The sequence below is a fragment of the Pocillopora damicornis genome, chromosome 10 (assembly GCF_964200805.1).
Source record: "Pocillopora damicornis chromosome 10, jaPocDami1.2, whole genome shotgun sequence".
NCBI classification, from domain to species: domain Eukaryota; kingdom Metazoa; phylum Cnidaria; class Anthozoa; order Scleractinia; family Pocilloporidae; genus Pocillopora; species Pocillopora damicornis.
Genome location: NC_142679.1, coordinates 19727937 through 19754392, shown reverse-complemented (window position 1 = coordinate 19754392; position 26456 = coordinate 19727937). Strand labels below are relative to the sequence as shown.

The following is a 26456-nucleotide window of genomic DNA, read 5'->3' as shown; positions in this document are numbered from 1 at the left end:
TTCGGTGGGAAGACAACGGATTTAAACACTTGTGCGATGCACTTACCAGCAGTAATTGTGTGTTAACCAAATTGAAAATCGGTCTTATTAGATTAGGAGATGGAGGAATCAAAGAATTGTCTGAGGTTTTAACCAACGGATTCTGTACATTAACAAGTTTAGACATAAGCAACAATGAATTTGGAGATGAAGGAATCAAGCACCTGTATAAGGCCTTGACTGATACCAACTGCAAACTACGGAGCTTAGACTACCACGGAAATCGGAATGTAACTGATAAAGGCAGAAAATATTTGTCTCAAATGTTAACTGGTACTGATTGGGAAGTTAGAGGAGCACAACTTTCCCGTTCAACTACAAAGTAAAGCAACTAACGAGTCAGAGTCACAGAGACCTGACAGGTTCCTCCTGTTACGTTTCGCTTGTCATGAAATAAATTCCATTTTTATAAATGACAACTTAGAGATTACTGTTCAAGGTGCTTAATTAGATAACTGACCTTCTAGTCACTATCACTTGTTGAACGGAGTATTAAAAATGACCAGCAGTGAGGCAGTCGAAACATCGCGATCAAGAGTTTAGAAATGACTCGGTATCATGACTCAAACGATTATTAAACATTCATTATTCGATAAACGAACTCCACTGTTTAAAAAAATAGACTACAAATGCAGCTGCAATTTCGTATAACGGGTCTGTTGGCAATAATGTTATACCTTTTGTAACAAAAAGTTTTGCGCTACAGGGAATTGGTTATACTGGTGATTTAGCTGTAAAAAGATGCCAAAATATTAAATTATATTTTGATAACCTATTTAATGAATATCGTTATTTTCTAAAAGAAAACTTTTAAAAAGTCTACGTGAATTAGTGACGTATAAATCAGTAATAAGTAACAACATATCCTCAATATTTAGAGGCTTTCGTATTTTTAGTGGGTAGACTCCAAGGGTATAATGTTTAAGCTTAATTGCAATACACTTGAACAAAAAGGAATGTTTTGTTCTGCCTTGTTCGTTTTCGAAGCCAAATGTAGGTGTTGTATACTCGTTCAAATGAGTTTATTTGGACTTTACCTAGTAAGTCATTTACGCAAAGCTTGTACTCTAACTTGTAATTTTTTTTCATCCTAGCTGATGATTTTATGAAGAGCAGAGTTATGTATTACTCTAAAATTACATACTAATGATAAGAAAGTGTGTTACGGGTTACGTAGTCCTTATAATGTATAATCTCTTTTTCAATTTACTATAATAGTTCAGAATGTCGTCTGATTGATAATATTTCAAGGTTCCAAAATCTCATATTTTACATATATATATTTTATATTTTGGAAAGAACCACACTAAACTGCGAAGTATGTTAACCAAGGACATTAAATATGTACAAGGACTGCTGTTGAATTCGAATGTAATAAATGTTGTTTTATTTTTTCAATCCTCGCTTTTACTGAATCTGTCAACAAAGCCTTAATGAAGGGAACACGAGCTGGAATACACGTATCCGTTTTATTTGGACATGAAGGTTCATTTCCCGTTTGTATTTGGCCGAGAATGAATAGAAGTAACTCCCTCCCTGGTCAAACGCAAAACTTTAAATGGCTTGCGCAAGAGCCTGGTTCAGGGTTCTTTGTGGGAAAGTGTTGAGTAATTTTGGAAGGCAGGAACACTCTTTCATAAAACCAACTGCTTGGGCTTAGCCTTAGACTTCCCTTCGATCCTCTTGAAAATTAACTGACAATAGAGGTCTGTAGTTCTCCGATTTGATTTGGGCTCCTTTCATGGAAAGCAGAATAACACCGAGCTGTTTTCAAAAATTAAACAAACAAACAAGCAGCTACATTCCCGGCTTTCGGAATGATACCTAGTTTGAATGAATTATTAAACAAAGAGTATAAGGGCGAGGCTAGGGAGTTAATGCTACATTTAAAGGTTCTTGCCTGGATAAATGTCGTCGGGGCTGAAGCTTCTATGGGCTTTTAAGAGTCTGTCCGCGAGAGGACCAGTTAGGCATGACACATGTCATCTCACCGATTTCTTTCAAACTTTCACAGCTTATGAGAGTCACTAAGTTATTCAAGAATCCACAGTGGTTCAGGCTCTCGGCTAATCCTTAGGGTATTTGAGCCCCCACATCGAATGCCTTCCAACGGATCTCTCTCACGCTAACAGAATGCGTGGATCTTAATCTTATTTTGTCCAATGGTTGTTTGATACCTTAAGGAAACAATTCCTTAAAGTTGGGGTAATTTGATATAACTTCTGCCAATTTAGAGCAGTTAAAAAAGGAAAAAATTAGGGTTTTTTAATCGCAAATATCTCCAATGAGCAACATTGTATGGCAACAAACATTGGAAGGAAGTATTGCAAGTGCCCCCAATTTCGGAATCAAGACAAGACCACAACAGCGTGAGCTACGTCCCCTTCTCTTTACGAAAAGTGCGTGGGTTGTTTAACGTCCCTTGCCAACCAGTTATGGCAACTTGGGGCTGAGATGCTGCCATATGAAACCTTCCAACATCCTTAGATGACTAGCTAGGTGGCTGAATCCCATAGAAAACCGTAGTAAAAGCTGTTGCCTTTAAGTTTTGCTGCAAAAACTTTAAAAAAAAAAGTATTATTGTAGAATCGCTTTTTGTGGCTTTTTTGTGGTTTTTGCGTGCGCCCCTCTATCGCGTCCTATTTAGGTTTAAAAAAATTTTCGAATTTTCGACACTTAGTGGCCATATATAATGAAATTCGTTTTGATTGAGTTTGTTTGAGCCGGAAGGGAAGAAATTTGGCACTCGGTCATGGCGCACGGACGTCGTTGCGCTTGGTACGTCATGACGTCGACTCAAATATTTTCCGTCCGGCCCTCCCACTCAGGAAATAAGTAAATATTTTTTTCTGATGGAAATTGTGGAGAACTGTGTTTTTGAGACTGTCCCATTTAAAAAAAGCTCTTTTCTGTATTTTACACTTTTCAAGCTCTCGTCCCAAAAGATTCAAAGGAAAGTTGTTCAAAGCTTTGATGCCCACCATCCTGTACCTCTTCATATTTTGGAAAGAGTCTTTTTGCAACAGTGGCGTAGTCTATCGACGTATTTTAAAATTTCCTCTGCTGCGTTTTTACAATTACCATCTCGGACTTAAAGCTCTACCTCAACTTCACCATCCGCGCGCTTGTTCACCGCGACAGAAACGTGCAATGAATTGCCCATAATCCCAAACCATTTTCTCTGTGTTTCCTGGTAACCAACTAAGGAGAATTTTAAGGCCAAGTTCATAATTACGAGCACTTGGTTATTGGCCAGGTTTTTAATAACAGTGCAGCGTCTCAAAGAGCTGCTCTGGGGATGTGCGCTATCCAAAATGAAGGGTCTAAGATTAGGAAATGGAGAAAACTTGTTCACCAAGGAGGAATAACTTTCATTTATCCAAATTGCTAGATATTTAAGCAGGCTATTAGCCTTTAGTAAGGCCGATCTCCCGAATGGAGTTGTAAGTGCCTCCTTGGAAGATGAATATACGAGCAATACGTCAACAATGCCGTAGAGATGGAGACGAGATTTCGAATAAGGAAGAGAACTAGAAACTTCTTACCGGTACAAAAAGATTTTTAAAAGTGACTGTCAGATAATGTTCTTCTTGTGAGTAACCTATGGAATCATTGGCTTCAGCGTGAGTAAAAAGAGGTGTTTATGCTGTTAAAAGGGACTAATAATCAAAAATGGACCGAGTAAGACCCTTTATTAAAAAAAAAAAAATTTCAGAAACCTCTCCCTGCCTTATTCTAAAGAAATCGGAATCTTGATAGATCTTTTACATCTGAGAAGCAAATCTCACTCGTTTTTTCCTTTTTTGTTTTGTTTTTTTTCAATTAAAGGTTAAATGTATCAGGAACAACTGTTCAGTAATGTACCTAAAATTGGATAAAGTCTTCTCAAAATTATGGTGCATCGAGTAAAATTATAATAGGTATATAAAGTGTTTCATTTGCGTAAATTACATCTGGCAAACGTCGCTGTCAACTGCCGACGTCCATTACTCAGTTCGGTATTGTTTGATGTATGATAAATACATACATTTATGAATCATTTTTTTCCAATAGATTGTGTCAGCGTCACACAATTTCTATGATAAGAGACTTCTTAGCTTAGTAGCCATACAATTGTTGTTTTTAGACATTAGTACCACAAGAACTAGCGTCTGTGATCCCATTCTCAAATTGAAATTGAGTGACCAAACATTAGTTTATCAAAATTGCATAAATTGCATAAATTAACGTTAGAAGGTACGTATTTTAGAGGGAAATGATCACGAATCTTTTACAGAGGCCAAAAATGTTTTGCCCACAAATTTAGTGTTAAGGTAGGTCTTTGCTGTGATAGTATGTTTCTCGTCATACAATGTTGCTCATTGGAAATATTTGCAATTAAAAAATCCTAATTTTTTCCTTTTTGGAATAGTTGCGTGACACAGTTAATGATTAACTGCTCTAAATTGGCAGAAGTCATATCAAATTAGCCCAACCTCATGGTTTTGGTTCCTTAAGGTTCAAACAACCATTGGACAAAGTAGGATTAAGATCCATCGCATTCTATTAGTGTGTGAGAGATTCGTTGGAAGTGCATTTTTCCAGCTAATTTTAGCTTTTACCCAGGGAGTTGATGTGGGGGCTCTAATACCCCAGGGATTATCTGGGAACCCGAACTACTGTGGATTCTTGAATAACTTAGGTGAGATGGCATGTGTCACGCCTACCCGGTCCCTTCTTGGACAGACTCATAATTCCAACAAGAGATTTTTAACTTTAATGCATTTGATGCCTGCACGAAATTCTTTGTCCTATCAACTTTCAGGAAGTTAAGAGGATAAGTCAAATTTTCCGATATGAAATATCGATTGAAACTATTTTCGATAGTTTTTTGATCAGTCAGAGTATCTGTACCAACTTAGAGTATCTCAAGGTCTTTTGTTCAATTTTTGCTGTCGGCTTCCTATGCAATCTTGACACTTAGTTGTTTAAGGTAATCTCAAAGCGCTTGGTTGAATGACGTAATTTTTGTTCTATTATTCAAATGTTGGGAACGTTAATGCATTAAAAGTCCTTCCCGTTATAATATTCTGGCTCAGTATTTTGCTTTTTTTGAAAACATCTCTTCATATTCAAATCACCAATTTGCCGAGGTATTTTTTGTGGTTTGTCAGATTTGAGACAAAAGCAAAAACAAAAAACTCTGCAAAGGTGATTTTTTCGCAATTATGTTATCAGGTAAAATACTGATATTCTATTTATTTTAATCATTTAGTACTCCAATTGAAATTTCGTGAAGCAGTGGATAAATACAAATTGAAAACATCTCTTCACATTCACATAAGAGGAGGTGCATGGCAAGTGGCGCTGCTGTTTATGGATGAGCTATCTACACGTAAACTGTCATGGGACTGGTATCATGAAGTGTGGGACGAGGACGAGGACGAGGACGAGGACGAGGACGAGGACGAGGACGAGGACGAGGACGAGGACGAGGACGAGGACGAGGAGATGTTTAGTATACCGTTATACAGTTCAAGTTCAGGTTTATTGAAGGCGTGGCTAACACAGTACGACCCGGGTTTGGTTACACTGTGTAAAGCGATCACCAACAGGGACTGGAAAGTAACCATTATGATCCTCTCTAGCAGTCGGATATCTGATGACTACAGCGGTTACTCAGAGTGAACTATACAGCTTGACACTGAATGACATTGGTTTGCAAAGTCAAGGATTAAAACACCTGTGTGAATTGCTGATCAGTTATGACTGCTGTTCAACCAGCTTAAACATCAGTGACAATAGGTTAGGAGATGAAGGATTAATACACTTGTGTAACGTGCTCATCAGTGTTAACTGCAAATTGACCAATTTGACCGTCACAGGGACCTTTTCTGGAAAAACAGGATTAAAACACTTATGTGATGCACTGATCAGCACTAACTGCAGGTCAGTAAACAACTTAAACGTCAGTTGCAATGAGCTAGGGGAAGAAGGAATAACGCTCTTGTTTACTTTGTAGACCAGCAGTAACTGCACATTAACCAGTTTAAATGTCAGTCATAACAGATTAGGAGATGGAGTATTAAAAGACTTACCTGAAGCTTTGACCAACAAGAACTGTGCATTAACGAGCTCAGACATCAGTTACAATAAATTAGGAGATGAAGCAATAAAGTACTTGTGTAAAGCCTTAACTGATACCTACGGCAAACTACGGTGCTTAAACCTGCGAAGAAATCGGAATATAACAGACGTGGGCAAACAGTGTTTGTTTGAAGCGATAACTGGCAGTGACTGGAAAGTCAGAGAAGGCCTGGTACTTTGCCATTCCACGAAGTCAGAGGCATAAAAGCTCAGATAGTCTCCTCTCGTTACTTATCGCATGTCAATCAAAATGTAATTTTTATGAAGGATAGAATTATTGTTTGACGCTTGTTTTTTGATTGGATAAATAATAGTTTGGTAGGTTATCTCAAGTTATTGACTCCTCATGAATTGTCGATCAAACTGTGTATTCTAAACGACTCTCGGTGTGGCAGACAAAACGTCGCCATCAACAATTAATGGCATCGTTAGACAAACTATTATTAAACTTTCATTGATCTTTCGTTCATGTTAAGTTCGTTTCAGAAAGTAGGTTAAAATACAGTAGCTAGGTGAGTCTTTTTCAGGAAGCGTAGATGCAATTATGTGTAAGAGGTCCGTAGGAAGCTAAGAATATTGAACTATGTTTTTATAAAGTAGTTATTCTTCTGAAAGACAAAATTTGAACATTTCCGTGAACTAGTGACGTACAAAAAAGATAAGAATGCGTTTAATTTTAATAGCAAATGATATTTTTTTGTTAGTCGTCTTAAAGATACTGTGTAACAGCTTAAATGAAAATGCTCTCCTTTGTTGTTTCCTTTGTTCTCTGAGGCGGATTTACAAATTAGTTTAGTCAGACTTAACTTTGGAAATCATTTAGGCAAAGTTTATACTCTAACTTTTTTTTTTTTTCACCTTAGCTGATGATTTTGTCAAAAACAGAATTAAGTAATACTCTTCAAATTACTTTTGTACGAAATTATTTTATGGGTATTGCAGTTTTTTTGATAGTTTAATCCGTTTTTCAGTTTAATAGAATAAGTAGAAATGTAATGTAGGTGTTTTCTAATTAAAAAGATGAGAAGTTGCTGTCTTAGAAGTTACAACTCTCAAAAAAATAATTTACATATACATTTTATAATTTTAAATATGGAAACGAAATTCTTTAAGGCAGGATGTTTTGTAATCTAATACTTTGTACTTATAGCAAGTTTTGATTCGGACTAACAATTTGATTCGGACTAATTGAGAATCAATCTATGGGTTGGCAGGGTACTCCCCTATGTATGTTACAGGGATGTGCCGCCAAAAAGGATGGGGTCTTAAAAGACCTTTGTCCAAAAACAGCCACAGAATTGAACCACCACGCTCTTAAATTAGGTTTGCTAAGGAAACTGTGAGAGCGAATGAACACATTTCCCTTCAACTCCAAATGAATGAGAGAGAAAGAGGAGAAATCAAAGTCCGCCATTAGCGCATAACTCTCCAGGTCAATTTTACCTGCCAATTCTTGACTTCCACATTGATACAAAGCTCAATTCATTTTAGACACCAACTGTCAAATTCTCATTTAAGGCGTTTTATCAAGGGACCGGTCATTCGCCTGGGGGTGGGGTGGGGGTGGAAGATTTTGGAAGATAACATAGTTTGCAGTGGGAGTGGAGGGGGATCAGTCGTTGCTAACAGAGTATAAAGTGAGGAATATAGAGAATTGACTACCAATGAAGTGATTGTTTGTGTGCGCGGTTGGGGGGAGGGGGGCGGGAGGGGGTAAATCAGAATATTGCAGAACCCTAAGGGGGATTAGGTAAATTTTATTGTGACACAACCAAATTCAAATTCCTGCGACCCCCCCTAAAGGGAATGAATAATGGCCAGTCCTAAAGACTTGTGTAGATTGATAACTGTTCAGCAAGTCTGAGACTCAAAGCCCCATCAAAGACAAGAGACCTACTTGTTTACCAGCGACTTTGTCCTGATGGTTGCTACTGATACTAATCACATTGAGCAAATTGCAGATCACCTAGTGATCTGCTGTAACTCTGTCGGATTTAAAATTTTTGCCTCAAAATCAAGACTTCTGTAAACCCTTGGGGTCTAGCCAGTCTGACTACTCTGACTAATCCGACTAGTCTGAATGTTATATCTAGTCTAACTTGTATGATCGGTCTAACTCCTGACTGCCAACACAGCGGATTCGATGCCGACACCAGGAATGACATTTTAACATGCATTTAATCTTTATTAACTTGACCTAAAAATAGATGTAATGAATTGTAGACCATGAGACAAATTGCATGACTTGAGTAATGGAAGCTGGATTGCTCACTTGATCTCTTCATTATATTTTCTTTTTATTACTTAGAATATTTGGGACACCCCTATTCAGGAAACACAAACTTTGGTAGGAGATGAACTTTATTCGTGTCTCACGAGGGAGTCACTTTGGATGTTGATCGCATCGTTGATGGTGTTCCCTCATATCATCATTCCCTAACACCATCTAACAACCGGAATAATATTAATAATGAGGATCGAAATGCACCAATAGCAGCGAACCAACGTGCTAAAAATAACGAAATGTAATCAATCGACCTCATCGCCTGATGAAGACTAGGAGTATTGCAGTCGAAATGTCGTGATCAACATCCACAGTGACAAGTGAGACAACGAATAAAGTTCATCTCCTATCTTACACCACGATGAACAATAACCACATAATTATTTCATTTCACAAACTTTGGTCTCAGAAAAATGTTTAATAATATCTTAGTATTCGTTACCTCAAAGGAAGGGACAACTATATTCCAGGGATTAGAACACTTTTTCTGGGTCCTGAAGCCTGGTTGTAACGTTCATTCTAACCACTCAAAATGTGACTGATCCCAAAGATTAAATGTACGCTAATCACGATGACAACAGCTTTCACAATACGACCTTTTTTTAATACTGCATATCACTTTTGCCAAAGGATAACAATTCAGATGACGCTTTTTTAGGGGAATAAATTATTAACAAAACTCAACCTCTATGTAGGGGACACTTGCTCTGGTCCCAGGGTGTCCTCTGAATGGAGGTTTCACTGCAGTTGGAATAGGAAAATTATGTAAGACTGTAAGGGTCATACTCCAAACAGTTAATCATGAATCTACTTGTTCGTGTTATGCAGCTGGCAAAGCCTTTTTGCCTACAATTCCTACAGACCTGCAGAGGGTGTCCCGGCATTGTAATGAAGTGTGGCTGTGATGTTCATAATGTTACCACTGCCATTATTCTAAAAATAGTGTTAAGGTTACTTCCCACCTTCGCGGGTGTCTTTCGGGAAAAAATTCGTACGCGCGCTAGTTTCACTGAAATCCCAGGAAACTGTATATTAGATAAAAACGTTAATAACTGCAGTTTTGATAAAAATTTAGTTTAAGCGACTTTTTTTAAGGAAGTGTCAGAAGCCGGTGAGGCGCGAAACGACAGAAGGTTCTTCTGTTGAATTTATCGGGTATCGGATGCCGCAGCACGAGCAAACTGGCTGCACAGTCTCATTTACAAGGCATCAATCAGCAAAAGTGTGTCAACCTTTTTTCAATATTTTGATTGGTTGTCTAGATATCGGCATCTAAAGTTGATGTAGCTAAAAATATGCGAGTCGTGTTGCGTATTTCAAATATCGAAATTTTCCGATACACTTTAGTTTGTCATTATTCCTAGGATGTTTTGGCGAAATTTGACGAAAATTAGTCAAATCCATATACCTTTCATATTTGCTCAAAGTGGTTGTATTCCTCCCAAAACCAAGATGTTAGCTCATAAAGGTTCGCAAACAACTCATGCCACGCCAGGAGATTATCTCGCCTCCTGAAACCGTAAACCAATAGGATAACGGGATCTCCTGGGATCAACGACGGATCGAGATTTCTCGGGAAAAGTAACCCATTGCAGACACGTGTCTTTTTTTTCACCTCGATCGCTCAGTGGAACGTTGAGGAGGACGACAAAATAACGAGCAAAGTTGTCAAAGGCAAAGGAAAAACCCGCGGAAAAGATGGAAAAACCGGAAAAGGTGCTGAGGAGCAAGACAACGAATCGACATACTGCTTTCAAAATTACGATTCGAAGTGATTGTTCATGTTTTTGTATCAGGGCCGGTACTAACATAGAGATAAGGAAACCTCGTTTTTAACAGCGTGTTTGGCAAACTTTTGTTCGACGGGGACTTCTTTAATCGAAATCAAGACGCCAGCATGGAGCTCCGCCAGCACCAGTCACTTTCACAAAGGAATATTTTTCTTTTCTTGACAGAATGGTACTCTTTCTTTCTTCTTTGGGCCTGCTTTCTTTTTCTTTCCTTTTTACCAAGGACTTCCTTCCGCTTTTGATCTTTCCATGAGCAAAGATTTTTCCATAAACAAAGAGCTTCCACGAGTGAATTTTTAAAGTGCGCGATGTAAACAAATTATGGGAACAACAGGAAAACGAGCCCCAACATGAGCGGTTGCCGTGAAAATTACCCCACGGGTTCGCCCTGGTCCGCGATTGTGACACCTTCCTGATTTTATAACTTTTATATGAAAATATGTTTTTTCTAAAGAACTTAGGTGCTTTTAAAGATTTCAGAAATTTTTTTTATGGAAACGTATGGGTTAAATATATGAATTCAGCTTTCAAATTCAAATCGATTTTTGTGACCTCTGAAGGTGGGAGGTAACCTTAAAGGCACTATAAATTTCATTGGTGACAGTGCAAATACAAAAAAATATATATATTTACTTGGTAGATTCTACTTCATGAAAAATTCTCAGTGAAGCACGTTGCTCTGGGGTTTCTTATTTCCCAATGCAAGCCACAATAATTATTCTGTTAAGTATTGAGAACCAAGTTAATTGGATTCTAAAAAGTCACATGAGCACCAGCCAATCACATTCAAGTTTGACCCATACAAGTAACCCTCAAAATCAAAAACTTACGACAATAATTTTTTTTAAATTTAATTTGGTTTTCTGACACCTTATTGGGACATACAAAAATATATTGCATGAATATTTCTGGTGTTTACACACAATTTTCTGAGTATCACAGTAGTGCGGTATCACAGTTAATTAAGTCTATCAATTTCTCCCTTACTTTAACAAGCACTGGCTGGCTGCAACCATCAAAGTTAACTGTTTTTTTTCATCTACCAAAATGGGTAAAAAGCGATCCAGATCCAAACTAAATAAAATCTTAAAACCTTGCAGATTGATCCAGGCTTAATTAACTAGTGTTATCTCAACAACAACTGTGTTTCTATTGAGTGAAAATGTTTATTCCTCAATTAAGGATGTAAACACAGCTGGTATTTAATACTTAAGGTAAAATCATAGTTCTAGATAAAAAATGTTGCCTCCAGTTAGTTAAAAAAAAAAACAAAAAACAATGCCACCTTAAATATTTGTCATACACAGCTTTGCTCACAATGAAGATTCCAAAAGCATCAACACCAGAAACTATGACATTATGGCAAAAAAATTGTAAATAATAATCTTTTACAGAATATTGTTGACAACATACTCAATTAGTCCATTGTGTAATATATTAATTTGGGTTTGTCTACCCCTGAAGAGGATAGTTTTCAGTGAACTGACTGCATGGTTTCTGGACAATCTGAGTGGAGTCAAATATATTTATTCTGGCCCTACCATTCACTCAATAAGTACAACATACCAACTTGCTCTCTTCCAGACATTCCATATGATGCGATATGAAAAACCACGTCAATCTGATGACTGATAATCTTTCTAAAATCTTATATTCTTGTTATATCCCCCTACAACATACATAATTATGAATCTTATGACATAAAATGGGACTTAACATTATCATAAGATTAAAAGAAAAAAATTCACTTTAATCCAGGATATCACATTATCCTTCGCAAGGTGAAGTGGAAATTATGGGAGAATTCTAGAATCTTTAGAAAATACTTCCTGCCGGCTACCGGGTGTCTGACACAGCAAATTGAAATAACTTCCATGTATTTTCCCTATGGTAAAATTTAATATTTTCGTCTGTGTGTAGAACAAAGGCAAGATCCGAATGGAGCTGTTTAAGTAAAAAAATCCAAAGTAAATTGCGTAATTTCCCAGTCAAGTCTACCTGAAAAACACTCCATTGCTCGTTTACAACTTCATCCAGCAGCCGCGAGATGTCATTTAATACAACCACTGCTCCCATCTTCTTCAGCTCATTCCCCAGCTTGTGGCCAAAATATCCTCCTCCTTCACGAGTCACGAGAATTTTTCTCCCTTGGAACATACCAACATGCACTTACTGATTTCCTTCCTTACTCAGATTTTCCTTCCCCCTTGTGATTCAACCAGCCGCGACGTACTGGGCAAAATCAGAGGGGTGGGAGGGTGGACTTTCTTTCCCCCCATCCTGTCACGTGATAGTAAATAAACCAATTAAAATAATTCAGAAAACCGAAAGCGATAAGAGAAGGCGGAAATCGACCTGAAATCGATATGAAATAGTATTAATACTAATGTTTAGCGAGGTGTTTTACCAGTCTATTTTTCTGGCTATAAGTAATAGTTTCAGCTCCTATGAAGTGATCCAGATCATCAGCGAACTGCAGCTTCAGACTTACACTGAAGGGAATAGATACAGGACCTTCACCCAGTAACATACCAGTGAGGTCTCGGTAAGCCAACTCATGTTAGCTTTTGATGCATGATGCCTAGAATTCTCACTAAAATGAAAAATTTTGGTAAATACTTGAGAGCAACTCATCACTTCTATTTTCAAACGTCTTTTCTAAGACGAACAGTAGACTGAATCATAATTACAAATCGTGTAACATTGTCTCGATCTTTAAGGCTATCAGGTCTTCACGGATGTCCCTCGCAAAAAATTTTGTAGTAAAGCCTATGCAATTTGTGGTCTGACAAAATTAAGGAGTGCCTATTTATTCCAGATTTTATGACAGACATCTTGTGATTACATATTAGTAACTAATATACACGACAAAACTATGCGACAACTCTTAACGATTCTAATTTACAGGAATCGTATGTAGAATAATTATTCAAACCCTGCATGTAATCGCTAAACAACATTACGACTCCAGCCCCACCCGTTCCTCACGTTGTAACCCAGTAACTACTGGACTTGTAATGACGTTGTAACCAGTAAATTAATGCATTGTAATCGGGATAGACCTATTGACAAATCTAGACCTGGGGGAGGGGTGAATGAGTAGCTAAAATGTCGTGTGTAATCTACGTATCACTGGCGCGCTAATTCGGATCGATCGATTCAGAAGAGATATATTTTTCCTTTATTTGCAAGCTCACACGCTTTATCTGTGCAATTAGCCGACACCTTTCTGGTCGTAAATTTGGTTTATCGATCATTTTCAAGGTGAGTATCACTAATAATAAAAGGTATTCTACTTTGTTTAATGTTCGAGGCACTTGTCTGATGATTTGATGATCGGATATGATCGATAAGTTATAAATATTTCTAACCCTTTATTTACCTCTCAAAAATTCACGGGTCGATAGGTAAGCAAACCATCACAATATTTTATAAACCAGTAATCGTGCATCTCATTTAAATTAATGGAGCCATTTATTTGCGGGCTACAAGTACCAGTATTCACAATAGTGATTCATGCATGTGCGGCTTAACAGTCATCTCGCCATCAGTTACAATGAATATCATGACAGTTATTTTATATTTAAGATTATTGTCATTTAAAGAACTGAAAATAAAAATTCCAATCTACAAATAAAGTCACATTTAGCATGTTTATGTGTATTAATATATAGTCCCACAACGATCCATCGCATTCCAGATAACTGATGAACTGTCTAGTTGTCCTCGTGCACCGGTGCTGTACCGGTGCGTGAAGGAATAACCATTGTATTTTCTTTGTTTAGGAGTCATTGGTTAGCTGTTATGTATTTTTTGGTCTTTTGTATCGGCTCTTGTGTACCGGTACCCGAGGACAAAACCAAAATGTGGATTACATTCATCTCATTACAATCCAACTATTTGTGGATTACAATATTTGCATTACAATCCAATAATTTATGGGTTACAATCATCTCATCACCATCCAATAATTTGTGGATTACAATTATCTAATTTAAATTCAATCATTTGTGAATGCTATTATCTCATAACAATCCAAAAATGTGTGGATTACAATTATTTCCTTACAATGCAATAATTTGTGGGTTACAATCATCTCATTACAATCCATTATTATATGGCTGCGATAGTACGTGCACTCTGATTGGTTAATTAGGGGTCCAGAATCCCCCGGTAATTGCTTATGGGCATTACAGATTTTTCCCCCCACAAAACCTAGTGAACTTAGTGACTTTCCCTGAAAGAAACTTCGTTGAAAAAAGACAAAATTGAACATTGAACAAAACATGTATCTCTTCTTTAAATATGAGTTCTGAAGAAGATTTTCTTCATAAGTTTATTACCCTGATGAAATTGTGACGTAAATGATAGGCAATGTAGATGTTCTCTCTATTCCGCTTGCTTTGCCTATGTGAAGGCATATAATAAATAACTTAACAGACTTCGGGCTGAATTTTTGCTTTATGGACCGTACCCAGAGGCTCAGTCCATAAAGCAAACATTTCATCCCTCAGTCTGGAATTTTACAGTAAAGCCATTGCGCATGGTGCACATGGTTATTACGTAAATAATTTTTGGATTACAATCATCTCATTACAATTCAATAATTTGTGGATTACAATCATTTTATTACAATCCAATAATTTGTGGATCATCTCAGTACAATTCAATGGTTTGTGGGTTACAGTCATCTCATTGCAATCCAACCATTATATATGCTTCCTTCTATACCAGGGGTGGATCCAGGGTAGTTTACCTGATTTCCGGAACTCACTCAAATTTTTTCCGACCTAGTTAAATGTTGATAAAAGTACTTTTGGAAAACACTCTAATTTCCCTTTGGAAACTACTGATACTTTTGTGGAAATCACTAAACGTCTTCCAGAAATAAACCATCTTCCTGTTTTACAGTTATTTATTAAAGAAAATACGTTTAGAATGACTAATTTCGTTATAATTGCGGTCATGAGGCGTTCGGGAGCGCTCCGGATCACGCGCTGGCCTTTCGAGCTTCGATTACACCTCGGAAACCGTCGGAAGCCGTCGGAAAATGTTCGTGGAGCCAATCTTTACGCAACCGGTGGTTGTAAGTCCTTGTTATTTGGTGACAATAACAGGCGGAACACAGTCAAAACCCCTCACGATTGGCTAGCAAAGATTTCGTCATCGGAACTCACTCAAAACACTCTTCTGATTGGCTAGTTCTGTTTGGAAACTACCTTGGAAACTATTGACAAAGTATAAAATGGGCAGTTCCTCCCCCAGCGGGTCTCTTTCGTTGCTGTTAAACGTTTAAAAGATACTAGTGTTATGACTCGCGGAGATCCTGTTTGTCGGAGGGAGGATTGTTCTCCCTTCGACATTGGCCTAGTTTTCGACGAGATCCACAACTACTCGCCGCATCAGAAGCTGGAGTTCGTCGAAAACGTGTGGAAACCAGGTGAGCTTTTTGATTTCCTCGTGTCAATGGAAAATGGAAAATCTCGTAAGTTTGTCTCGGGCTGGCTGAAAAGATTTCCATGGCTAGCTTACTCCAAATATTTCGATGGAGCATTTTGTTTTGCTTGTGTTTGTTTTGGAGTTCAGTGTGGGCGAAACGCTAATAAGTTAGACAAATTATTGAAGTCTCCTCTCACAAATTGGACTTCGGCCGCTTCTCGCTTAACCAAACACTCGCTAGGAAATTGTGAAATTCACAATTTTTCTATGACTGCTATGAATGATTTCAAGAGAATGATGCAAAGAGGAGCTGTCCCAATTGACCAGCAGTTAAATAACATAGTTCAACAGCAAATCGCGAGAAATCGGGAGATTCTAAAGTCCCTTTTCAAAACTATTATTTTCTGTGGGAAAAACAACATCCCACTCAGGGGGCGGAGAGATGATGATCCCACTAATGCTGCCCTAACCGGTAATTTCCAGGCATTGCTAGAATTCCGGGTAGACAGTGGTGACCAAACACTGCAGCAACACCTGGACACTGCACCCAGAAATGCCACATACATTTCAAAGACCATTCAGAATGAAATGATAGAAACTGCTGGTGCTCACATTTTGAATGATCTATCACAGGAAATAAGAAATAGTAAGTATTTTTCAGTTATGGCAGATGAAGCTGCTGACATTTCAAATAAGGAGAATGTTTCTGTAGTAATAAGATTTCTGGATACAACTAAAACCATCCGAGAAGAATTTATTGGGTATTACATTTGTGAGGAGGGATTAACAGGGGAGGCTATCAAGGACATCATAACTGCAGCTGTAGCAAACTTAGGATTGACAATGGAAGACTGTCATGGGCAGTGTTATGATGGTGCAGGCAATATGGCTGGAAGACTAAATGGAGCCTCCTCATTGATCAGTGCAGAACACGAAAAGGCAATCTATGTCCACTGCATGAACCACAGGCTTAATTTGTGCATAGCAGACACTTGCCAATTGCCAATTGTCAGGAACATGATGGATATTGTGCGCAAGATTTCTAATTTTTTTAACAACTCTCCCAAGCGTCAACAACATTTAATAGCCAAGATCAGAGAACTATTGCCTCGGGCAAACCATACTGTTTTAATTGATGTGTGCCGCACACGATGGATTGAACGGATTGATGGAATGGACCGCATAGTTGAACTTCTCTACCCAGTCACAGCTACACTTGAAGACATCTCACTTAACAGAAACAGCCCTGGAGACTCAACCTGGAATCCAACAAGCAGACATGATGCTCAGTCCTTAATTAATGCAATCAACTTTTCCTTTATTGTTTCTCTTGTTATTGTCAGACATATTTTGGGATTAACTAGACCACTCACAGTGAAGCTGCAACAAAAAGCAATGGATCTTCTAAAAGCTAAAGATGAACTTGCTCTTTTGAAATCAGTCCTTGAAGACATGAGCACTGACATTGATAACAGACATCATAATCTCTACCAGGAAGCAGTGACCATTGCAAGACAAGTAGCAGTCCAGCCAGAAATGCCAAGGATAGCCCAGAGACAAATGCATAGAAATAATGCTCCTGCTGCAACTCCTGAGGGGTATTTCAAGATCAATCTTACTAGAGTTTTTCTTGACCATGTACTCCAGCAGCTCAACACCAGATTCCAGGATGATGTATTTGTTTGCTATAAAGGTATTTCGATTATTCCCTCTGTTTTACTAGCTACTGACCCTGCCTGGAAGGCCAATGTTTTGGAATTTTGTAACCATTACAGACAGGACATACCAAATTATGCAGGATTACAGGCAGAGCTTTTGTAATGGGAGAGATTGTGGAAGGGGAGGGATAACAGAGGAGATATTATTCCTGACAGTTTGGAGGCTACACTGAAGGATATTGACAAAGATGCATATGTCAACATCTATTCCATGCTGAAAGTCCTGATCACAATTCCAATTTCATCTGCATCTTGTGAGAGATCCATATCATCCCTTCGGAATCTTAAGAACTATTTGAGAAATACAATGACCCAGGACAGACTGAATGGATTGGCACTGATGCATGCCCACAGAGACATGGATTTTGACCTTGAACGTATAATAGATTTATTTGCTGAGTTACATCCTAGGAGAATGAGAATGGCAAACATTTTGTAATAATTTTTTGCACCAGCTGTTTCTAGAGTACTTGTGAGTTATGTTCTGTCTGGGTTATGGCCTTTAAGTCTCATAATCCTTAAACTGATGGAGAACAGTACAGAAGCTCAAACTGGTGCCTGTATAACTTTTTTCAACTCATTTCAAGGTTATTTTCTATTTTGTTTTACTTGTGATGATTTTCCATTGACATTGACATTGGGTTTTCATGTTAAGCTTAAATGGTTAACAAACATTTTCACTGAACTCAACCAGCTTCACAGCAATTCCCAAGGATGAAGAAAGGCCAGTATTATTTCAAATTATCATTTTACTTCAATTTGTATATCATTTTATGATTCTTATAATTTATATTTTTCTAATAGTTGTTTTATTTTTTGAATTCCAGCTCCCAACACAGGCTAACCATCCATAAAGCCCTTCTCTCTCTCTCAAATTCTTTTCTGTGTTGTGCTCCTATAAATGAAATGAATAAAAGCCAGCTCAGGAAATGTTGTTTTTAGTGTTGCTAAACATTTGGATTTATTGAGCCTGGCTTTCATTCATTTCATTTATTATAGGAGCACAACACAGAAGAAATTTGAGAGAGAGAAGGGCTTTATGGATGGTAAGCCTGTGGTCCCAAGGATGAAAAAGGCAAGTAGATTTTTATTATCAATCTTTAAACTATATCATCAATTGTGCTTGTTTTTCTTTTGTTATCAAAAACACTAACACTTGGTTCGTTTTTTTTTCTCCACATCTTGATTTTCCTGACTGGGAGGTGATGTTTTCCAGTGTGAAAAGTCTTGGTGATGACTTGGCCTTCCTGAAAACACTATATACACTGGTTTGCACAGTAGCTAAAGGTGAAATATTTGTAGATCAGAGTGTTTCCTGTAGTACTTTCAAGAAAAATAAATGTTTTTTGCCTTTTTTATTACATGCTTTTTTAGTCTTTTAGGGGCAATTAAATTTTCTAAAAATGCATGAAATGGCCTTTAGAGAGCTCCAAATTTCAAATTTTCTCGGGGGGGGCATGCCCCCGAACCCCCCTAGCAGGAGTGGGTCCTCGGGTGGAAACTACTCACTCAAAATCCTGGATCCACCCCTGTATACCTTATGTATTTTAAGGATTTTGCTGGCAATTGAAGTCTTAGTATTTCCTAAAGTTTTTCACTTATTACTTTTCAAACAATAATGATTCCATGGCAAGTACAATAAGATGGAAAGAGTATAGTTATAATATAGCTTTTGGGATGCAAAAGACAAAGTGCTGTTCACTTGGATTCATTGTAGAAAACATTAGCTTTAAGAAACACTTGCCAATACTGATAAGGAATCCAGTCTGAATGCAAGCATCTTATACGTATAAACTGCAGGAATCGCAGTGTGTTAAAAGAAAATCAGGCTCAAAGTAGCCTATCAGGCCAGAGTAGTCCAATGGGATCATGCCCATCAGTGATATGGTCCATGAACCTTCACAGTCCCTGACAAGGTGGTACATGGACTGGGTCCACAACAGTGGACCATGGACCTGGGTTACGATAATTGCAATACAATCTAAATTAATTTTTGTATTACATTATCATCTCAATACAATCCAATAATTTGTGGGTTACAATCACCTCAATACAATCCAATAATTTGTGGGTTACAATCATCTCATTACAATCCAATAATTTGTGGGTTACAATCACCTCAATACAATACAACACATTATTATATGGCTGCGATAGTACACGTGCTCTGATTGGTTAATTAGCGGTCCGTAATCCTCCGGTAAACGCCCACGGGCATTACAGATTTTCACAGTGTTCCTGTGTGTTTGTTTTTAATTATATATTTATATTTTTGAACTTGATTTTTCCGGCTTTTAATCTGACTGGACAATCATAGTAACACCAATAGGAAACTGCTGTCTTTTAGTCACTATACTTAGCATTTTATTTGAGCAATTCAGTCAATTCAATTTATATACTTCTTTGTCTGGTTTAGGTAATGAAGTTGAGCTGTTTGACAACTCCAACAAACTCGTTTGTCGGGGTGTTGTAACTGCTCAAGCCATGGTACACGACCGGGCACTGAAAACCGGATGGGCCGCAGTGATGATACAGGATATCTTGTCAAAGGGAAAAGTGGAGCCATGGCAAGAATATCCCACCCATTCTGGGGAAGTAGAAGAAGGGAGTTTTGTCGCCTGGCCGACTGCTTACATCCAACCGCGACGAGAAGCTCTGCAAACTGCCCGGCCGAAACAAAACCTTTCGGAGACGTAGGGTTTAAAGGATGCCCTTCATCCCGACAAGTTTGTCTCTCCCGGGACAATAATAGGGACCTTACGATCCGACAACGGCGACGGCGACGGCAACGTGAGAAGTCTGGGTCGAGCGGGGTCACGTCGTGTTGGCGTTCCCGCCAAAATTGAGATTACGAATTTTACGAGCGAGAACGTTGACGACGGTCATTGATGTTTATCGTGTTTAAGTCAACGAAAGTTTTTTAGAAAGCCATGCCAAAGTTCCGTGGCACTATTCTCCTGGCTCATGCTTCCCGTTTGATTAACGCTGAAGTGAGTTCCTTGTAAAATAAGGTTAATCTACGATTATAAATGAAAATTAGCTCAATGAAAGTATTTATACACTTTGCATCGGTCGAATCTAGTACCGCTGCCGACAAAATCTCTCTACTATTTCCTAGTAAACCCAAAATAAAATTTAGCTTAATTGTTTTCTTTTTTTTTGATCGAGAAAAAAGTTGGAAAGTAAGTGATAAGAAAGCTCAGTGATAGCGAGTGAAGTACAATCACAAACAAATACAAAGCAAAATAAGTCAAATCTCTCTCCATTCAGTTTGTGGTCGTATACAAAAGACTCCACGCTCTGTTCGTTTCGGATATTTCAAACAAACTAGTATTCTTTAAATTTAGTCGCAAAGTCTCGTTTTTACCTTGATTCATTTGCCATAGTTGGGTTTTAATTTCCACGTTTTCGCACAACGTCAAACAAGGCTTCTAGACGTCCGCGCGTGAAGGGACACCGCCGTCTCAGAAATCTGCTCATGCGCAGTACGTAACCGGAAGTAAAAAAGTCCCACGTCGCCGTCGCCGTTGTCGGATCGTAAGGTCCCTAATGTCCCGGGAGAGACAGCTACGAAGTAGAAAGTGAAAACATTATGATTCCACTATTGCGCCATTTTACCATATTTGGACATGAGAACGCGCAAATCATGAGCCTGTAATGCCCCGGTTTGACTGTTTTAGAACAGAGCAAATACGGACGGAAAGCGTAGAGCAACAAAATGGTTGGACAAAAGGGAGCAAAATTGACTTGTTTACGTCCTTTACGCTTGACTTTTAAGCGACGACCTTTCGACGGGAACGCATTTTTTTAACTCAACAGAAGGAAACTTGCGAGGACATTTAATTCTTTTTGTTTGTGTTGTTTTCGTCATTTGCGCACGCTTCATAAGATCGATAAGATTCTCAGGCGATGGAGGTTGTATTTCAAAAACTAGGTGCCAAAATGCTAGAAAATGGCGCAATAATGAAATAATAAATCCCTTATTGGATGGTTTAACATGTAATACGTCCGGACATTTAGCTCGTTTTGCTACGTAACTCGCAAAATACCCGCGCGTATTATATGTTAAACCATCCAATAAGGTGTATGTAACGGTTCACTGTAAAGTTACGCAACCACACAGAGGACGACAACGAAAATGCAATGTGGGAGGCTAAACTTTCCTTCTGGAAATTTCATTGAGACTCTTGAAACTATTTACATTCATAGAATGGTGCTGACAAAGACATAAAGCTTTATTTGAGGTTATTCGTGTTGTTTCTTTGTACAGTTTAGCAGATTGCAAAACACATGTGCAGGTCTCTGCCCTGCAGTGTTCTTCCTCCCCTTCTCTTAAGCGATGTTCTCGTTGCCAACGCTGTTGTGGTTGCGTAAATTCCCTATTGTAAAGAAAAAATGCAGTTTGCATGGAATGAGATAACCAAAGTTGTAATTCATAAGTCTGTTTATCGTTTCCTTTTCTCATGATTCTGTGTTCTCTTAGTCGATACTAATCTGTTACATCTTGCTGACTTATATTCTATTTTAAATACAAAATCATGATTAGGATAGGAAAGAAGGATCCTCCACTGTCACTTGCTACTACACACTCTAATAAATCACTGTACATATCAATAAATAGGATAGCCGAGATATATTAAAATGAACTTATTGATGCGTTTTAGCGTATGATGTACATAAGACAATGTATGTTCCAATGCTACGTCTTCAGAAGATACTTAACAGTACGACCAGTGTTTTCGACTCTCCCCTGGATGCTAGTCCATTTCAGGGTCACATCCTCCCCCTCCCCCAGCAGTTAATACACCGGTTCCCATGTATCATCACCCGACTGAAGAGAGGCATAGCAAAGGTTAAGTGTCTTGCCCAAGAACATAACGCAGTGCCCTTACAAGAGCAATTTTTTGGGCCCAGTGCATGCTAACCCGGCATAAGGTATATTTTTTGGTCCAGCGCATACCGTGACAATTTGTCCACCACGCCCCCATGCGTCTCTATACAATAGTGACAGGGTTCGCACTCACCTTGAAAGTCCTTGAAAATCCTTGAGTGTCATAAAAAAAATTCACGACCTTAAAAGTCCTTGAAAATTGCAGACAGTGCTGGAAAGCCCTTGAATTCACTAAATTCACCCCATTTTTCAGTCTGTTTTTGTGTCTACCCCATTTTTCAGCCTCTTTTTGAAATAGAGTAAAATCGGGGCGAAGAGTTGATATGCCGGGTATACGATATAGCGCTTAGTGTGTTAAATTCACAAAATTCACCCCATTTTTTAGTATCTTTTTGAAATACAGTAAAATCGAGGTGAATAGTTGGTTAGCCAGGTATAGGATATAGCGCTTAGTATGTTAAATTCACAAAATCCACCCCATTTTTTAGTTTCTTTTTTAAATACAGTAAAATCGAGGTGAATAGTTGGTTAGCCAGGTATAGAACATAGCGCTTAGTATGTTAAATTTACAAAATTCACCCCATTTTTTAGTTTCTTTTTGAAATACAGTAAAATCGGGGTGAAGAGTTGGTATGCCGGGTATAGTACATAGCGCTTAGTATGTTAAATTTACAAAATTCACCCCTTTTTTTAGTTTCCCTTTGAAATACAGTAAAATCGGGGTGAAGAGCTGATATGCCGGGTATAGGATATAGCGCTTAGTATGTTAAATTTACAAATTTCATCCCATTTTTTAGTTTCCCTTTGAAATACAGTAAAATCGGGGTGAAGAGCTGGTATGCCGGGTATAGGACAAAGCGCTTAGTATGTTAAATTTACAAAATTCACCCCATTTTTTAGTTTCTTTTTGAAATACAGTAAAATCGGGGTGAAGAGTTGATATGCCGGGTATAGGACATAGCGCTTAGTATGTTAAATTCACAAAATTCACCCTATTTTTTAGTTTCTCCTTTGAAATACAGTAAAATCGGGGTGAAGAGTTGATATGCCGGGTATAGGATATAGCGCTTAGTATGTTAAATTCACAAAATTCACCTTATTTTTTAGTTTCTCTTTGAAATACAGTAAAATCGGGATGAAGAGTTGAAATGCCGGGTATAGGACAAAGCGCTTAATATGTTAAATTTACAAAATTCACCCAATTTTTTAGTTTCTCTTTGAAATACAGTAAAATCGGGGTGAAGAGTTGATATTCCGGGTATAGGACATAGCGCTTAGTATGTTAAATTCACAAAATTCATCCCATTTTTTAGTTTCTCTTTGAAATACAGTAAAATCGGGGTGAAGAGTTGATATTCCGGGTATAGGACATAGCGCTTAGTATGTTAAATTCACAAAATTCACCCCATTTTTTAGTTTCTCCTTTGAAATACAGTAAAAGCGGGGTGAAGAGTTGATATTCCGGGTATAGGATATAGCGCTTAGTATGTTAAATTCACAAATTCACCCCATTTTTTAGTTTCTCTTTGAAATACGGTAAAATCGGGGTGAAGAGTTGATATGCCGGGTATAGGACAAAGCGCTTAATATGTTAAATTTACAAAATTCACCCCATTTCTTAGTTTCCCTTTCAAATACAGTAAAATCGGGGTGAAGAGTTGATATGCCGGGTATAGGACAAAGCGCTTAATATGTTAAATTTACAAAATTCACCCCATTTTTTAGTTTCCCTTTGAAATACAGTAAAATCGGGGTGAAGAGCTGATATGCCGGGTATAGGATATAGCGCCTATTATGTTAAATTTACAAAATTCACCCCGTTTTTCAGTCCCTTGAGGAAACTTGGTTTGAGAAATCGAGAAGTTCGAGAAATTGGCCATTTCAAAGACGAGCGGGTACGAACATATTTTTTCTTGGTACCAACCTATGGGCGGCCGTCACCACCAAAAATACAAGGATGTCAAATAGATCAGCAAATACATAGATGGCTTAAGGATCAGTTGCAGGATAGCATAGCTAATAAAGGAATGGCATGGCCAAATTATAGACAGTCTAGTTTTCCTTAGTGAAACAGAACACCCTAAACATGAATAGTTTAGCCAAATGAGAAACGGTCTAGTAGCCCATGTTGAGTTAGAACATGAGATTGTGAAATGGACTAGCTCAATTACGAATAGCTTAGCACTCATTTGCAATACAGTACTCAAACGGTGTAGCGTTGCGTTAAACGGTTCAGGGTAACGTCGAGTAGTACAGCCTACGCACAAACGGTGTAGCGTTGCGTCAAATGGCTCAGCGTAATGTAGAATGGTACAGCGTACACACATATGGTGTAGCGCTGCGGGAAATGGCTCAGCGTAATGTCGAATGGTACAGCGTACATAAAAACAGTGTGACGTTGTGTGAAATGGCTCAGGGTAATGTCGAATGGTACAGCGTACATACAAACAGTGTAGCGTTGCGTGAAATGGCTTAGCGTAATGTCGAATGGTGCAGCGTACATACAAACAGTGTAGCGTTGCGTGAAATGGCTTAGCGTAATGTCGAATGGTGCAGCGTACATACAAACAGTGTAGCGTTGCGTGAAGTGGCTTAGCATAATGTCGAATGGTACAGCGTACACACAAATGGTGTAGCGTTGCGTGAAATGGCTCAGCGTAATGTAGAATGGTACAGCGTAGACACAAATAGCGTAGCGTTAGGTCGAATAGCTTTGCAAAACATCAGACGCTCTATCTGAACATTAAATTGCTTAGTATTACTTGAAATATTTCGATGTTGTGGCGAATCGTCGTGGCGTGACGTGAAGGCTATGCCACTCCTTTGTTAGCTATGCTATCCTGCAACTGATCCTTAAGCCATCTGTGTATTAGCTGATCTATACGACATCCTTGTATTTTTGGTGGTGACGGCCGCCAAGGCATCTCGCCGAAACCACCAAAAATACAAACCGCAAATGGAACAGCGATCTGCTGGGGGCATGACGTCATCGAATGTGAAGACTGACACGAAACCATTACATGGCGTAGCCGCTGTATGGAATAGTCTTCACTTCGCTTTGCCGTAAAGCAGAGCCAATACGGTAAGTTTCTCCTCTTTTTTTCCCCGCCGATATTGCATTTATTCGTTTTTGTTCATGATAGTGTTAATTAAAATAGCGAGACTGGATCCTACCACGGTTTACCGGCCTCCCGGTTTACCACAGTTTGCACGTGTTGGTGAGCCTGAATTTTAATAGTATTAAGTAGTGTTATGATATGCATTACATGTCGATTGCCGAGCTCTCAATTCTCTTCTTTTCTGACTCGCGCTTACTTTTCAAAGGGAGTTTAACCTCAACGGCTCTTTGAACATTGCAGGAGTACGTGAGAAGTTGGATTTTGTGTCTGCCCTGGACGCCATGGTAAGGAAACTGATATCCTTCATCTGTTTTGACATTCTTCAATCAAACGTGTAGTGTGTGCCAAAGGAACCTTTTTTCCGAGTTGGTTTTGAGCACATACATACCCTCCATGATGAGGCAGGTCTGCCATAAAATTAGTAAGAAAACCTTCAGACATAAAAGAGGGTGGTATTTTTTACCATGAAAACATTTGATGGAATTGTAAAATTTAAAAAACGATCTCTGGCTAAAACTTTTAAAAATACGAGCTTTCGGCTGTTTGCGCTACAGCCTTCAACGGGTAAAATGATAAAAAGGTAAGAAATACTAGGTGTGAAGTACAAAGTAGGAAATTAAAAATGCTAATAACTAAGAATGTTTGTTAAAAATACTAGGTGTGAAGTACAAAGTAGGAAATTAAAAATGCTAATAACTAAGAATGTTTGTTAAAAAGAATGTTGTATTGTCCGGGCAAAGGACAGGAATTGTTGTCTGCATTGGGAGTTAACTTGAAATGCCACGCTTCTAGTGTTTTTCTTGTTCTAAAACTGCCTTTGTCAATAATAGATGCATTATCAAAGAGATGGAAGAGAGGCGAACGACTTGCGTGATTCGGACGCCTCGACCATCTTGAAAAATGTGCCAACAAGTTCCTCCGGGGACAACACTGTTGAGCGTCGGGTTTTTTTGGTCTGGATGTTTTTAATGAAAATCGATGGATAACCATTAGACTCAAGTGCTGAATAAACTCGATTTAGTTCTCGTCCTTTTCCTTCGGAGGAGTTGG

The 26456-nt window shown here is 38.3% G+C and overlaps 1 protein-coding gene, 1 long non-coding RNA gene and 1 pseudogene across 3 annotated transcripts in view; all 3 read left to right on the top strand.

Moving 5' to 3' along the window:
- The window catches only part of LOC113669106 (uncharacterized), a 388759-nt gene that overhangs the window by 75992 nt on the left and 286311 nt on the right, over positions 1 to 26456 (top strand). The window lies entirely within an intron of this gene.
- On the top strand, positions 15545 to 18683 carry LOC149039303 (52 kDa repressor of the inhibitor of the protein kinase-like; annotated as a pseudogene). Its single transcript, XR_016180539.1, has 2 exons — positions 15545 to 18120; positions 18396 to 18683. The product of XR_016180539.1 is annotated as a 52 kDa repressor of the inhibitor of the protein kinase-like (transcript).
- On the top strand, positions 25228 to 25999 carry LOC149039302 (uncharacterized). The gene is made up of 2 exons (XR_016180545.1): positions 25228 to 25369; positions 25647 to 25999. It is a non-coding gene; the product is annotated as an uncharacterized LOC149039302 (long non-coding RNA).